The following is a 17,507-nucleotide window of genomic DNA, read 5'->3' as shown; positions in this document are numbered from 1 at the left end:
GCATTTGACTGTGCCTTCTCAATGAAGAGGGGAAGAATTTTATTCTGTGTATTGATTTAATTCTGTCACGTAAATTAGCGTAAAATTTAATTTTTTATTTCTATGAAATTATATTTTAAATTTTTTAATAATTAAAAAATCATAAATAGCTTCAAAAAGATAATATTGTAAAACTGATACACAAAATGACACTTTTTCTCCAGTTTTTAAGTTGAGTGTCCCCTTAAGTTGTTTTCCTTGTTTTGTAATTTTTTGCTCTCTGACTGTAGTAAGAACAGATTCTCACTAACACACCAGGCCTATATTCTCACACCCACGTTAATGTGGGAAAAGATTATATCGTACATTGTTGAACATTGCGCCGTAATGGAGCAGATGATCCAAGTTAATAAATGGTTACATTTTAAGTTATTACTGCAGCTACAAGAAAGAAAGAAAATACGTTTTACTCCTTCGGCTTTATCTCGCCTGTGCAGCTGAGTTGCGATCGGGGTCTGTGCTATACCAAACGCAGCATCCGTTACAAATTATAATTGGATATCTTTTTCTCCTTGCAGCGGAAAGAGGAACGAGCGGAAGAATATTCCCTCTGGGATGACGGTGGTATAATTGATTATTCTTCTGCAGGGTTGTGAGATTCAGATAGGCGATTAACGCAATTACAGCTTTTATGATGGAAAGAAAGAAGAGCAATTGCGATGTCGTGACTGGGGAGCAATGAAAGACCCGTTAATTAACGATAGAGCTCAGCTTTCGGAGAAGAGATTAAAAATGAGTTGCTTTCAAAATGTTCTTTGTAGTCGATTGATGCAATGTTTTTTAAGGATGACACTCAAATGTCGATACAACCAACACCACTTTAATAAGGAATTTTTTCCTGACCGTGAAACGACCGAGCCCGGGTTCAAATCCTGGTTGGGACAAGTTACCTAGTTGAGGTTTTTCCGGAGTTTTCCCTCGACCCATTAAGAACAAATGCTAGGTACAGTAGAGCGTCTCGTTTAGGCACAGTGAAAATGTAAACAAAGTGCAAGTAACGTCTGGGGGGAGGGCAAGCCGTACGATAAACACGAGGGATGCACAAGATTTTTGTTACAGCATTTACTGCGGAGCATTAATTGAAATTATATTTCCCAAAATCACACAAAACAAAAGAACACAAATTGCATAACGTTATCATATACACATTTTAACAAACAATTATTGTAACGCCACCGTTATGGAGTAATGGTCAGCGCGTCTGGCAGTGAAACGAGCGAGCCCGGGTTCGAATCCTGGTTGAAACATGTTACGTGGCTGGGTTTTTTCCCTCAACAAATTGAAATAGAATATACATCTTTATTACACAACTTTTAACACTGTATCACTTCGGAATATGTATGATAAGACTTTCTTGTGTTAAATTCTAACGTACCTTGCTTACGTGTTTCGACCTATTATGGGTCATCTTCAGAACTGGTCGTTGCTGGTCTTGGCGCTTCTTGTTTTGTTTCCTGTGAGGGTGTGTTCGTGTGGTGTAACGTGGAGCCAAAGAGTGTGTGTGTTCTGAAATTGAGTTGTGTGTTGAGAATTTCATTGGGCTGTGTTTACACAGACATGGAAATACTACACATCCAACCAAAAAGCCAGAAACTAAACACATTAGAACAATATGAAATATACAGACACACAAAAACACATCCGAAGATTCTGGAATGTGAACGACCGGCGGTTATCGACTAGGACATTGTTATACCACAGTCTAGTATATACAGTTACGAAGCTCAGTACGTAGTAAATATGCATCCATAGATAGTTGCTAACCACTAGGTTCGCTAATATCGCCTCATTACAGACAATGCGAAATAGTACCTGCAAAACTCAAGCTTCGTGACTGTATATACTAGATTGTGGTTATACATTGAGAAGCTTCTTTCCACATCCGCTCTGTTCGCAGGAGCATACTTGAGTGACAGATCACTGACTGTTAATTCTTATTGTATCTGCGTTGTTTTAAAACTTTCTCCTGAGAACTTTAACGATTCTGCACAAAGTTTTGTATCCTGGATTTTTTTTTCTTTATTTGGAAGGTAGAGCGTACAAAAACAACTCGGTCGAGAGTTTCATCTCCTATTCTGTTTTTCTTTTTCCTTTTGACATCACTTATTATCGAGAAAATCCTTTCAGATTCCGCATTTGAATGGGGTAGTGTTAGTACTAATGTTGCGAGTTTTCCTGTATTGGGAAATTTTAGTTCGTCATTGAAGACTTTAGCTTAAATAACTAAAAAAAATCCTCTTGAAATTAAAAAGAAGATCATAAAATGCCCTCAACATTTAAAAAGTGACCTAAAAAATTGAAAAGGAAAAATGACAAAAAATTGTATAAGAACTCTACATTTCTGTAATCAGTAGCTCGTATCCTGGATTTATATATTTACGGGCGTTGCAAAGGATATAAAAAAATATGACATGTTATCAAAATCCGTGCCTTGGTTATGATATTGCACGTTTAAAGAGTCTGTTGTTACTCGATCAAGGCCAGTGGAGTCCTGCAGCCCGGAGCCGTGGCGCTACTGCTCCCTGGTTCGTAATGCCGCATCGCGATAGTTAACATTACGCCCGCGGCTCCACTCGCCTTGGTCGAGTAATAATACGTCTCGCAGAATATTAGAGTTGTTTCTCACTCTGTGTGGGTGGACGGCAAAGGCAGACCGCATTGAGCCATGCAAGAGTTCCAAGAGCCCTTGCAAGGATGCGAAGATTATCGTGTAGGCCTACTGCTTAATTGATAATTCTTCTTCTCTCACTAATCGATCAAATCAATCGTCAATCGATCCATCCATCCATCCATCCATCGACTCACTGATTCATTCATCCGTGGATTCATTGACTAATTCATTGATCCACTGATTGGTTCATGTATTCATTAATTGATTCATTCAGTGATTCATTGATTCATTCAAGTATTACAGTTGGTATCGTCAAGAACAAAACATATCTCCTTAAAATGATTTATTAATGAATTAATGAATGTACTTAAAGTAACTAAAAGGCATTAACGACTATTATTTTAGGTGTATGCATTGTGAGTTTAAAGTGTAAACGTTACAATAGAATGTATGTACTTATTTTCTCTTCTATTTAGTAAGTAATTATAATTTATTCTATCCTTGAATTTTTTTTACACATCAGATTTCATATTATGTATTACACTTATTTTCTTTGTTGTTTTTTTGGTAGGTTATTTTACGATGCTTCATCAACATCTTCGGTTATTTATCGTCTGAATGAGATGAAGGTGATAATGCCGGTGAAATGAGTCCGGGGTCCAGCACCGAAAGTTACCCAACATTTTCTCATATTGGGTTGAGGGAAAACTCCGGAAAAATCTCAACCAGGTAACTTGTCCCTACCGGGAATCGAACCCGGGCCACCCGGTTTCGCGGCCAGACGCGCTGACCGTTACTACACAGGTGTGGACCTCTTTGTTGTTACCGGTGTCCATTTGTTCATGTAGCCCTATAGACTATATGTTACGAAGATAAGTGTAATAAAGTGTGCAATCAATTATTGTAGCCCTATGTTTAGCAAATACATTTTTTTTAATTACATATGGTAAATTTCCTTCAATTGATGACTCCGTTTGCGTACTCAAAGTCAGGGTTCTGTCTAGCCTGTAAAACATGAGGAGCAACCGATTGAAATTCGAACATTTGTTCGGATGCTCTCTGACCGGTGGAATGAAAACCGGTTGTAAGCCCTATTCTGCAGCTCTCTAGTAGTGGTGAGCCAATTACGCGATCTACAAACATTCCAGACCTGATACTGTCAGATTTCTGTGTTTGGAGTTTTATAAAGGAAGATCTCTATGCACAACAATCCAGGAATATTGATGATCTCAAAACAAAAAAAAATTATCTCAGCTAAGATAACACATGATAGCGATTAGCTTCTGTTGTATACATAGTGGTGAGTATATTGGGGTCTAATGTGGGCAGAACTCTTTAGTGCAGTGGTCGTCAGCACTCGCTGAAATGGGTAGAGTGCATGGAGGGTAAGGAACTCTGCTCCGTCGTGCACAAGGGATAGAGAGACAGCATACCCGCCGGCAGCGACGATTGCACGCTAGGGCAGTGTCTTGTCCGCGGGTAAGAGACGTTAGCCCGAGCGTGCAGTGTTTTGATGACCGCTGCTTTAGTGTATTTACAAATTACTGAAAAATAGATATAATCGTTGTCATGTTACGCCGTTTTTATTTTATCTTCCCAAACGAATCATTGTGTAATATTATTATTAATTGATATGAATAATTCACTATTACCGAATACATTGTAATGTTGTTTCCATAGCAGCTAAACCACAGCGTTTCTGTACATTTAGTTAACTCAGTTCATTGTATATAAATGTTGCTAAATGACGGGTTGTGTATATTCATGAACTGTATTGCCCACATAAACGTAAGCATTTCCCTCATGGTGAAGCTCTCCTGACCTATGAATTGTAATGGAGTATCTATAGCAACCCTAGTGCTTTAGCTGGTCCATATAGGATCCTGCTCATGTTTGTTTTCTACATTAACGGGAGCACCCGTCTCCCAATTAAATTCTGCTAACTCGATGCCACCTATATAAAATTCAGGCCTAATTGAAGTCTCTGCCCGTCGGCAGTTTAAAAATGATTGCAGTTACCAGTTTATTTAATAACGGTGCTTGCTCGGTGGTTTCAGAGAGAAGAGACAAGGCAGATCAATGCCTACAGTGACTTTTAGGGGCGAATTCCAGGAGAGAGGGAGGTAAAAAGATATGTCTACCTATAGAGTGGAGAGGTTACCTGTAGGATCACATTTACACTTATGTCCAACAAAACTTGTAAAAATTTAAAAAACTGATAGGGCCTACTCCTGAAATAAGCTATTTTTTCTCCGGGGTAATGCAAACACAAATATGGCAGACACATCCAGTTTCTAATGGCATTACAAAAAATTATAACTAGGGGGCGGATGTTGATGAAAAGTTATCTTCTTATTTTTCACATTAGGACGATGCCTATTAATATAGAAATTCTTTCTATGTTAATATCAACGCAAAAAAATAACTTCTTATATTGCATTTTTGTCGCTTTTTAACTAATAGGTCACTTTTATATTTTTTTCGGCATTTTTTGGTCATTTTTAATACTTCGAAGAACTTTTAGATCATTTGGAATGCATTTTACTTTCTTCTTTATCGATAATCTGTTAAATCATTTTCTCAGCAAATAGGTCAGTAGTAATTACCTACTAAATAGGTGAATAACAGTGAAGTTTGAGTTTTATAGTTTGGAACAGACTCTAAAGTCCATCCCTCATTCCACTGAATGCGTCACCTCACACAACATAAGTAATATAAAATGCTTGACAACAGCTTAGTTTAAGTAAGGGCTTTGACCGACCACCCCCCATTGAAATACATTGTAAACCCTCGTTAAAATCTATAGTTTTCCCTTAAAACCTTCATTTTGTTGCATGTTCTTTTCCTTTATCTTAGCTAAATTCCAGGAAGTTGCCTCCTCTCTCCGAGATTTGCAGGACAATCATTGAAACAAGTTGACTAATTTTTAAGAAGTTGTGGTGCGAGTACGGTGAGTAATATTTAAATGTCATTTTCTTTTAATTTTATGTCATTTTTCCTTTAGTTTAAGAGCACTTTAATAATCATTTTAAGTAGATTTTTAGGTCATCAACATCCGCCCCCTAATGATAACCATATTAAATGAAAAGAATTAAACAGGTATGAGTAGGCTATAATTAAAATGACGTAATTAAAACCTAAATGTAACGCTATAGGAATTATGAGAGGGCATATACGATTTAATTTATCATCCCCAGTCCTGAGAATATAGTATACTATACTTCATACAGAATTTTGATATAAGATATATGTGCAGAGACCCGAAGTATAGTGTAACAGCCTATACCTGCATTTGTGCCCTAACTGTGATATACAGAATTTTTTTCAGCATTTCTCCTCATGTCGGTGATTTTTTTTTTTTTTTTTTTTTTTGAAGTGTAGAATTATATTGAACTTCAAAAATAAAACCACAAATGTCTCAGGATTAAGGAGGATAGAAATTATTACTCTAAATGTAACTGAGAAGAAGAATTGCGTAACATTCATTCCCCAGTTTAATATTGGGTTGATGTAAAAGTTCGTAGCAGTTTTTCAATGTGACAAAAGCTTTTATTTGAGATGAATAGAAGGCAGAAATTAATTAGTAATACATTCTCCTACACTATCTATGATTCTCTGCCAATGCTAGCAAAGTTTTTCGATTCCGCGTCTGAAGAAATCTGTTCTTTTGGAGTTAAGAAGTCGTCAAGCCAAGTTTGTTTAAAACTTCTTTGTTATCAAAGGAGTTTTCTTGAAGATTGTTGGATAGAGAATGGAAAAAGTGGAAATATGATGACACTTAAATCGGGAGAATATGGAGACTGTGGAATCACCTCGAAACCGATCAGATAGCTGCTTTCGTCATGTCAGCGTGCATTATCGTATCGCAGCAGCAGTTGCTGCAGTCTTTCCAGTCGTTCTTCAATTGCTGCCGCAGGGCGTCTGAATTATTGGCAATAAATGTCAGCAGTTATTGTTAAATTTCAGAGAAGCATTTTGTAGTATACACAGTGCCTTCTTTATCTCACCAGATGCGTAACATGATCTTCTGTGGATGGACACTAACTTTTGTACGGGATGTTGTGTGTTGAGAACCATTTTCTTGTGGTCCTTTCTCCGATGGCATTCTCCCTCATCTTCTTTAACCCACAAATAGTACAAACGTTCTTCATATCCGTATAATTAAAGGTGTATTTACAAGCGCAGCACTCCAAATAGCAAATGACAAACGATAAAATAAATAATCTCCTAACAACGCAGTGTTGTGATGAGTGCTGACGAATAAAAACGCCACGAACTTGCATCAACGTAATAGATCAAGGCCCTTGTTGAAGATTGGACGTCTGTTCCGTACAAGTCCCGAAATCAAAGCCACTGAACCTCGTCAGTTCGATGAGTGATGAGGATAAGTGAGTAAAATGAGAGGTGAAGTAGGGATGGAAGAGGCCTTTTTAATGGAAAGGAAAGAACAAATACTGAGCTCTCCGGAGAGAAAATAGAAAGAGGAAATGTTAGTCGAGAGCAAAGAAACTGTTGCCAATAAATTATTTTAAAATTAAAATCAGAAACAGACATTTATGCCAATATCGTATAAAAGTTGGAGAGTAGTAAAACATAAATCCCGGAATTTCGATATTGTAAAATTAGAACTTCAAGGGAATTGTTCGTAGCTACTCGAAAGAACTTACACCACAATTTCTTGCCAAAGATGAAATCTGTTAGGAATCGAACTCCGTTTTTCACTGTGTCACTGCTGCTGCTGCAGCTGCTACTACTACTACTACTACTACTACTACTACTACTACTACTACTACTACTACTACTACTACTACTACTGATTTTGCTGCTTTTGTTGCTGTTCCTCTTGCTCTTGTTATATAATTATTGTCATTGTTATTTTACTGCCTAACTTTTGCAAGACAATTAGCTTAATTGAAGGGTTCAGAGCCATAGTGGGCCAAGCGCCATTTATTAAAAACTGAGAAAGCAAAGGTTAGAGTTAAGTGAATGCCATTTAGTTTTAATGTATGTACTTTATATTACTTTCTATATGTTTCCATTGAATTATGGTAATAACTTAATTTTAACCCTTGTTTTCTACGGTTCTAGTAAATGGCGCTTGGCCCACTATAGTTCTGAACCCTTTAATTGCTCCAGAGCTTGTTTGTCCAGATTCTCGATCCATACCAGTTATTCAGAAATAGCAGCACTCTCCGATCAAGTGGTTAACATGATGTAGGGCTACCTATTAGGATAGTACACAACAGCAAAATATAAAGAACGCACATCCAGAAAATAAATCTCCAGTTTTCTACCAGTGATCGGAAGCGGTTCCTAGATAGTGTGTAGCCGGAATGCCGGCATACTGTGAAACAATGAATTCTCTACTTCAACATTATATTAGTGAGATAGCAAAGTAACGGTTTTGTAGGTTTTTATGGCGTTCCTGTTTGCATATGAAAAACCTGCAATAGCAAGCATCGAGAATTCAGATAATCGATAGTCATAAAATGTGGAAAGGCTAACAAAAACGTGAAGATGAAAACAAAGCGCACAGCTGTAATGAGTTGTAGGCGGTTCATTGTACAAACGTAATTGTGTTTGTGTTCGTATGCTGGAGAGAAAGTTTTACAAACTCGTGATTAGTCTAGCAGTGTTGTTTTACAGAAAGTTGCATTTATAAGTACACGTCGTTGCCAGTAAATGCAATCTGACACGTTTGCACGCAAAAAGTTCATGAAATTATGAATATGTGAAGTGAGATTACTATTCTTTGTAGCATAGGTCTCCTTCAAGTATGAACTTTTAATTTACATAGGCCTATCGTTATGGTACATCGAAATGAAATACATACAGTGTGACACAGTGCTTTTATTTGTTTGTTTTAGTAGGTTATTTTACGGCACTTTATCATCAGGTTGTTTAGCTCTGAATGCGATGAAGGTGATAATGCCGGTGAAATAAGTCCGGGGTACAGCACCGAAAGTTACCTAGCATTTGCTCATATTGGATTTAGGGAAAATCCCGGAAAAAAAAAACCTCAACCAGGTACCTTGCCTCGACCAGAAATCGAACCTGGGCCACCTGGTTTCGCGGCCAGACGCGCTAACCGTTACTCCACAGGTGTGGACGACACAGTGCTGCATATAACAGTTTTGTTTATGGTTTGTGGTGTTACAAGTTATGTTTTTCTATGATTTGTTGTGTTTTTTTAAATGGGTTCAAAACAACTTAATTGTGTTACGTAATATTAGAAAGAGGAAGCGTATTTTTTTATGGCAGTCAACATAATAAATAAGAAAGGTCAGCCGTCTGCTTGTACACAATAAAATGTTCGCCAAATTCAACTCTTCGCAAGAATTCGGAGTGATGGATGCAGTGTGTCACTTCAGTTCTGAAAATAAAGTGGAAATAGAAGTCCTGAAGAAGCTGGGGATAAGTCCAGGTAAATAAACCTCTCCAGGGCTACGGTTACGGAAGAGTTCTTTGCTGAGCACTCTCGATCAGAAACAGGAGATTTTATTTTAACATTGCAAGTAAGATTAGTAGGATGTTATTTAACATTTTTTAACATTTCTTTCCTTTTTTTAATAGAAATTAAAATCTTCAGCGTTTTTCTTGATCACAAAAAAAGCATACTCAGACTTGAGTTATAATCAAATTCCATACTCCAATTTAAAACTTATTAAATGGGCAATGAAGTGAAGTGAAATATAGTGAGAATGAATGACAAATACATTATAGGGCAGGCCTGCACAAGGTTTGCGCTCTCCGAGCCGGCTCACAGCTCATGAGCGGAATGCAGATATTAGCTGCGCTCTGTATAAGGATGGACTGGAAGAAGGGGTGATCTCGTACAAAATATACACAAAAGGATGTACTATTACGAGTGCTTATGAAATGAATTCCCGTTCAGTGTTTGCAAAACTATCTTGGACTATTATTAATTAATAAAGAAATATTTATTTTACAGAAGTAATAGAAATTCTATAGCTACTTAAATGTACCTTACAATATCATTTTGTTATATTTTTATTTATCAGTACATCAAAACGAGGTTTTATGCTGTTGGCAGCTGAAAGGAACAGTAGCCTACTGATCATAATGAAACATCAGTTACAGATGTTCGATGTCTGCCTTTATTAAAGTTGATTATAGAAAACAGTTGCTCACAAATATAAATGTTGAGCCAAACATAGCAATCATTTTCACAGCCAGCCTGAGTAGTCGTGGATGTTATTGCTAATGTTTAGTCTTGTAAAACTCAACCAGGCTAGTAGTATTATTCAAACGATCTTTAGACCTTAGGTCACATTGAAGATCAATAAGTTCGAGCTGTAAATTGTTAAATGTTATATTCCGTCTTTTAGATTCCTCCATACTGTACTGTAGCAGTAGGTAAGCAACGTGAAACAGTTACTGAGAATAGGCCTACACACTGCACTCCACTAGATAACTGAGTGGTCGTTTTCCTCTCCTCTACTTATAGCAAGTCATTCTGACGTATCTTCCTCTCCGTTTCGGCGAGCGGTAAACACCGCTCTCCCGCTCCGAAGGAGAGCGCGCGCTAGTTGAGCGCTGTTTGTGCAGACCTGATATAGGGGTTCAAACTGAAATTCAGTTGCAGGAAAAAAAAAGTTGTATTTAAAAACATTATAGCTTCTTAAATATGTTACATACATTAAATAACTGTGGTTCACATCATTCCCCAGGTAAAAATAAATCATTTGACAAAAGAAAATTTGAGATATTAGCATTTTTCTGATTTCTATAGCGTTTCAATTTTAATTCGATATATTTCAACAAAAATTTTTTGAACCCCGCCCAAAAAGATTTTGAAATTGTGTTGTTATCTCTGAAAATTTTGAAAGCAGTTGGGCCAGAATTATAGAATTTAGATTCCAATGTGTATGCAAACCTTAATATTCCATTTTTCTTCAATTTTATTTTCTCATTTGAAAGCTTGAACTTTATAGTCTTCAAAAATATATCAGTTTTGTCTTTATGGTGTTTCATTAATTAGCTGAGTTTTTATTGACCCGAAATACCCTTTCTTTAAACCAAAAGTTCAGTTCTGCAAGTGTCAATCAGTCACATTCTATCAATTTTATATATTTTTCGTGTAATAACAATTCGAATTTGGCGGTAGAATTTGACTATTATTTTTCATAGAGTTAGGAAGGGTTTTACAATTTTTCATACGGTCAAGATGTAGATGATTTTTTTTTTTTCCATGTTCAGTTTTACATTTTACATCGCTAATGCTAACACAAAGTGGTTCACCGCTGCGGAGTAACGATTAGCCTGCCTGAACATGAAACAAGCGGGTCCGGATTCAAACCCTGATTGGAGCAAGTTACCTGATTGAGTTTTTTTTTCCGGGGTTTTCCCCTCAACCCATTAAGAGCATATTCTGGGTAACTTTTGGCGCTGGACCCTGAACTCATCTTGCAAGCATTATCACCTTCATCTCACTCAGACGCTAGATAACCAGAGCAGTTGATAAAGCGTCGTAAAATAACCGACCAAAAACACTAGATACCCTTAGAACTGAGATATTTTCATCACTCTTGCACCAAAATGAAGCTAAGTGCCAAACTACTCTCTCTCTGAGGCCGGGAGGGGAACATCCCTATGCACCGCGACCTGAGGTCTGTTGTGCACCCCTGGGATGAGTTGTAGCCCAACGACCGCACCCACGCCGAACCGACCTAACACCCAACAACCTAATGACCAGTCCCGACATCCCTCTAAGTCCGTGTATCATTCCACCCCAACAGCCCCCCCCCACATTCCCTTCTCAAACGGTCTGAGGTGTACGCCACCCCTCCCGTCTGGCCAATGGTCTGACGTGTAGGCCACCCCTCCCCTCGGGAGGAAAGTGGGTTCCGCTGCTGGGTCACAAACTACCATGCTTTGGCATATCCATGGAGACCGGCCGAGAGCGTCAGTAGCTTCGGAGGGTCGCCGCAGGCGCGATCTGAAAACCAAGAGGGACAACCGGAACAATAAGGAGAGGATGATGAGGGAGGAAAGGAAATGGCGAGAATGAGTGGGGTTCCATACACCTGTTAAAGTTACCTGATATTCATCCGTAGGAGTGAGGGGGGGGGGGAGAAACCCCGAAAAAACCTCGCCCAGACAACTCGTCCCAAGCGGGGAATCGAACCCCGGCCCGCTGGGTTCGGGATCGAACACGCTACCACGAGACCACAGTGGTGGACTTACAGTGTCCTACTGGTAAAGAAAGTTAATTTAAAACTCCAAGATGTTATATTTTTATTTGGAAATTTTCAAAAAATAAAATGACATTCTTCCTTAATAGGATAAGTTAGAGAAAAACTGTTTTCACAGTTTATTCTGTGTTTTTTTAGGGGTAAGACAGTGAAAGAAATTTTATTGTAATATAAAAACTGCAGGCCAAGGACGAAAACAAACAAATTTCAGTGTTCGCAAAAAAAATTAACCACCAAAAAATACTTGAGGGGTTTATTTTGTGTGAAAAATTCATAATTTTGTGTCATATAATCAGGAAAAAAAAAAAAGAGTTTTTAAAAATTGTATAAAAATTCCAACGTTTTCTCCGAAGGGTAGTTAAGTAGCTTAAAAGGGCACTCATGTAACACCTTCCACTGCCCAAGAATCCTATAGTCTTGACAGAGTAAAAAAAAAAAAAAATCACTAAAAGCCAAGAAAAGCTTTCATGAGAATTCCTTGCCATCTCATTCCTCCGTTAATTCGAATCCTTCTTACAATTTATTCAGCCATCAGTTTAATGTTAGCAATATTGTAAAAATTGCTACTGCACTTTATTTAATACTGATGCGAGGCAGAAACATCCGCCTTGAAAATAGTGCGACGGTAGTGGCGTAGGAGATAAACAAGACTGACCTTGCCACAATACAAGAAAGCATAACCAGCCATGCATTGATGTTGTTCTGTCGAGCTGAAGATTTAGAATTAGACACGCAAGATGCGTATAAACCTACATAATAGGAATGATCAGTTGTTTACATCTTATCCACTGCACTGGCAACAACAGACCAACATTTTGGCAGCTGCACTGCCCTGTCATTGAGAACATTCGAGAATTGATTCTTGGCATCTTCGTTGGGTTTCCTCTTCGTGGTTCAGCTACCAATTACGTACCAATGTAATTAGCGCTAAAATTGATATCAAGTATGAATTATCTTCGCTGATCTCGTAGTTACCATGCTAGCCGATGAATCCGGGTTTCCTGGTTCAAAGCCGGCCTAGAGCAATGAACTTTAAAGAGGACTAAAATACTTAGCATGGCTTCTCCGGGAAGGAAGTAAAGCTTTGGATCACGTGTCCTAGATTTAATGGAGGCTTCAGCAAAGCTTTCCGGCCATCTCTTGCATGCGTCTTTAGAAACTACAGAGAATTCCTATGCAACCCGTTCCTAACAAAATCTGTTGGCGGTCGGCGAGTGGTTATACGCTGGAGTACGGACAGGTCCGTTCACGCTGGAAGGAGTGAATGATCCGCAAAATTTTGAAATCTTGGGGAGAAAGGGAGATTGTAAAAAAATATATTAAACATGCACATTTCCAGTTATGAATTTTAAAAATATAACAATGACTTTATCTATCTATCTATCTATCTATCTATCTATCTATCTATCTATCTATCTATCTATCTATCTATCTATCTATCTATCTATCTATCTATCTATCTATCTATCTATCTATCTATCTATCTGTCTGTCTGTCTGTCTGTCTGTCTGTCTGTCTGTCTGTCTGTCTGTCTGTCTGTCTGTCTGTCTGTCTGTCTGTCTGTCTGTCTGTCTGTCTGTCTGTCTGTCTGTCTGTCTGTCTGTCTGTCTATCTATTTGTTTATTTACTTCTTTATTATTTACTTATTTATTTATATACAGTGAAACCTCTCCTTACGGACACCCCCAAGATACGGACATTCCTCATATACGGACAGATCTTTATGTCCCAACTGAAATAATATAGAAATAATGATAAATTTAACTCTCGTTTACGGACACTCTCAGACACGGACACGGACAACTGTTTCACAGTCCTAAAGCTTCCTTTACTCCTGACTGCGGACAGAACTTGGATTTCAAGACCTAATATTTTACAAAAATGGAAAATTTAGTTTTGAGAACTGTACAGAAATTCATTAACATGAAAGGAAACAATAAGGGTCTCGTAGGTTATCCCTTGTTAGCTGGAAGCGGGTGGATAAACAAAATCATAAAATTTAACCTGTCTGATGGATCCAAGGTTTCTGCGATCATGAAATTGTATTCGACACAAGATAGGGTTAGTAGCATTATTCTCTTCACTTGAATCAGTTGTTCTGATTCGAGAGACATGGCACCTGAACGTAAAGGTTAATTTGAAAACTGTAAATTACAGTACTGCATAACTATAGACCGAGAATAAAACTGCATGACACAGTACTGTATTTTCCTTTTTCGGTCTTATCTACTGTACTTCAAAGTTACAAAGAATTTACTGCAGTACAGTAGACTGTATTTAGAATTAAACTACAGCAGTACATTTCATTTAAAGCGTGAAGGGATACATAATGCATATTATAAATTTAGTGTTAGATTGGGGAGCCTCCCTCCCAATAAAGGACACCTCCCTGATGCGGACAGATTGTTACGTTCCTTTGATGTCCGTAAATGAGAGGTTTCACTGTATTTATTTTTTATTCATTTGTTTCTTTGTGTATTTGTATACTCGTATATTTGTTTATTTTTTGTGTACTTATTTATTTATTTATTCATTCATTTACTTAGTCATTGGGTTCATTCATTCAGTGATGAATTAAATGATTCATTGATTTTTTTCCTTGTTTTATTCAAATTTATTCATTTATTAATTTCTTAAATAAGCAATTTCTTAACGAGTTGCTGAAGAGTAAATTTTTGAGGCACCGAAACACCTGTAAATTTTCTCCTAAATTTTTCTCGGCGCAATTTTCTATTTTCCACTTCATTATTTAACAGCTTCGTTTGAACTATTAGGATATTTAGCGTCGATGGAATTCGTGATAGCGAGATGAGGCCGAGGATTGGGCAAAGATTACCTGATATTCACCTTATAGTGGGGGGAAAACTCGGGAAACCCCCCAACCAAGTAATGGGGCCAAGCTGGAATGGAACCCATCCCCGAGCGTAGCTCCAGATTCGACATTTTATTAGTGATCTTTCCCTTAAATATGTATTATAAATGAATACACGATGCTCTTGTGAGTACTGAGCCATAACCATGAACAATAAATGGAGCAACTCAAAACACTAATACGTGAGACTGAAACGTAAGTGCAGATGTTACTGAGAACCGACACTGACGGAAAATTCCGCTTAGTTTCCTCGAGAAGGGTGCTCCACACAATCGTCATATACAAAGGCGACGGTACATACTACATTGTACCGGTCTATATCAGAAATCTCTAGACAAGAGTAATTCTTAAAGAACCAAACGCAACGTATTGCCTATAATCCATAAACAAATGAAAGCAGCATAGTAAAATCCCTAAGAGACTTGCCTTCGTTCATGTGAAACACGTGCTCATATAATCAGATGCTGAAAGTGACCGCCGCTCTCAGTTAAGCACATTTCGACAAGACTCTTCACGTTTTATTTTAAGCACGTCAACATCACACCAGCAATGTTCTTGATTTCTCTAGATCTATCGTGTTAAACCCTATCTTTAAATAGTTCCACAAGAAGAAATCAGTGCTGGTAAGGTCGGGCGAACGTGATAGCCACAAACCAGCAGGGATAATTTGGTTGTAAAAACAACTATATTGTTTACATTGACTCTTCGCACGGCAGGTCGCCCTGTCTTGCTGAAAATATCTTTGTGCTAGTTCCACGTCGTCAAGTTGCTCTGCAAATAGTGAATGTCTTCTTGTAATTAGTGTTAACTGTGTCCTGGGAAGAAATTTCCCGATATCCCTTAAACTAGATATAGCGCATCATCCTCCCAGTCGGTCTCGGTAGCGTACTTGGTATAGCAGTGGCCTTCTATGTTCGAGGTTGCGGGTTCGATTCCGGCCCAGGTCGATGGCATTTAAGTGTGTTTAAATGCGACAGGCTCATGTCAGTAGATTTACCGGCATGTAAAAAAACTCCTGCGAGACAAAATTCTGGCACACCGGCGACGCTGATATAATCTCGGCTGTTGCGAGCGTCGTTAAATAAACCAATTTTTTTTTTCGTACTCCCATTTTTATTGGATGTAAATGGATTCGTGTATTTCATATTGCCGCTCTCCAAACTTCGTCCTGAACTATCGTTCGATTTCAAGGTAAGATTCAGTAAGATTGCTAAAATAAAAAAACACGGTCTCCAATGGATTACGCCATATTTATTATCTTTGATTTTTCAATTGTTAGCGGACTGCTATTGTCATCTGTTGATACTATGCGTGTGGTGACTTAAGGGTCCGCTTGATTTTAAAAGTGGTTCGTAACATATCTGTGTTATAGTTTCTATTTTGTACCGGTAACTAATTTATCGGGCTCAATTCTGTACTGCTACTACGTTCTACTATTGTTACTCCCACTACCACCACTAGAATACCACTACAGCTATTACTACTACCACTGCTACTGCTGCTACATTACCTCTTCTTCCTTTTCTGTCTTCGATTATCCTTTCATTGTCTACTCCTCAATCTTTTCTGAATTTCCCTTTTCTTTATCTTCCTTTTTCTGAGTGTTCTTGTCTTTCTTTTTATTTTCATTCCTCTTCCCCCCTTCCTCTCTCTCTCTCTCTTCTTTTCATTTGTCTTATTTTTCTTCTTTCTCTTTTTGTTATTCATATTCATTTAACGCTTTATACTCCTACGTATTTCAACTTCAAATTGCCACCTAACTTTGTCCACTACTGTGTTTATCTTCTTCCAGCTTGATGTTCATAGCTATAAATTTTGTTGGGAATTCTGTTCTGTGTCACGCATAGTACGTGATGTAACCACTAAAAGAATGCACCAAAGTACATCATATAAAAAGAAGACACAGAAAATAATATTAAAAATGTCACTAGAAACTTGACCAAAATTAATATTATTTTAACTAAGCTATTTTTTCGTTTTATCCGATGTAGTGAAGTGCTTGTTTTGTCCACCGTAATAAAGCCGTTCCTGCTTTTAATTTTGGCCTTTTCATTAAAGGGATGTTTCTCGTTGCAATATTGATAATAATAGTCGAGCCTGACGTAAGTCTCACTCCTAGTTCAAGAAAAGAAGATTAGGCCTATGTCTTCGTGGCTTTGAAATGTTGCATATTCCTTCATGTATGGCAAAGTCTAAAGCCCTAAGATATCGCACCACTTGAAATAACGTGAAGCTCTTAAATCATGTAGTCATACAACCTCGCTTTTCAGCCCACAAAATCTATAATTGATGTTCAGATTTCTTATCACGTTCCCGTGCTTATTCCTAAAGTAGTAATGGCAGTTAGGATTTTCAAATTTTGTTAATAAAATAGGGAGAATATGGTTAATGTTATGTTTTATTTAACGACGCTCGCAACTGCCGAGGTTATATCAGCGTCATCGGTGTGCCGGAATTTTGTCCCGCAGGAGTTCTTTTAGATGCCAGTACTGACATTACCATGTCGCATTTAGCCACACTTAAATGTCATTGACCTGGCCCGGGATCGAACCCGCAATCTCGGGCATAGAAGTCCAGCGCTATACCAAGTGCGCCAACCAGGCCGAAGAGAGGGAGAATATGGTTTTTCAACTTTATATATACAGAGTGATTCACGAGGATTTACTGCCACTTTCGGAGCTTATTTCCGAAGACATTTTGAACAAAAAAAGTCATATAAACATGTGTCCTAATCTCAATATTTTCAGAGTTACACTAATTTTAAATTGTT

General features: G+C 37.9%; 1 protein-coding gene across 1 annotated transcript in view; it reads left to right on the top strand.

The window, feature by feature from the left end:
• Window positions 1-17,507, top strand: part of BNIP3 (BCL2 interacting protein 3) — a 320,761-nt gene that overhangs the window by 193,516 nt on the left and 109,738 nt on the right. The gene's annotated exons all lie outside the window — the stretch shown is intronic.

The sequence above is a fragment of the Periplaneta americana genome, chromosome 2, assembly GCF_040183065.1.
Source record: "Periplaneta americana isolate PAMFEO1 chromosome 2, P.americana_PAMFEO1_priV1, whole genome shotgun sequence".
NCBI lineage: Eukaryota > Metazoa > Arthropoda > Insecta > Blattodea > Blattidae > Periplaneta > Periplaneta americana.
The sequence above is the reverse complement of the archived record's forward strand: the minus strand, read 5'-3'. Positions and strand labels throughout refer to the sequence as shown.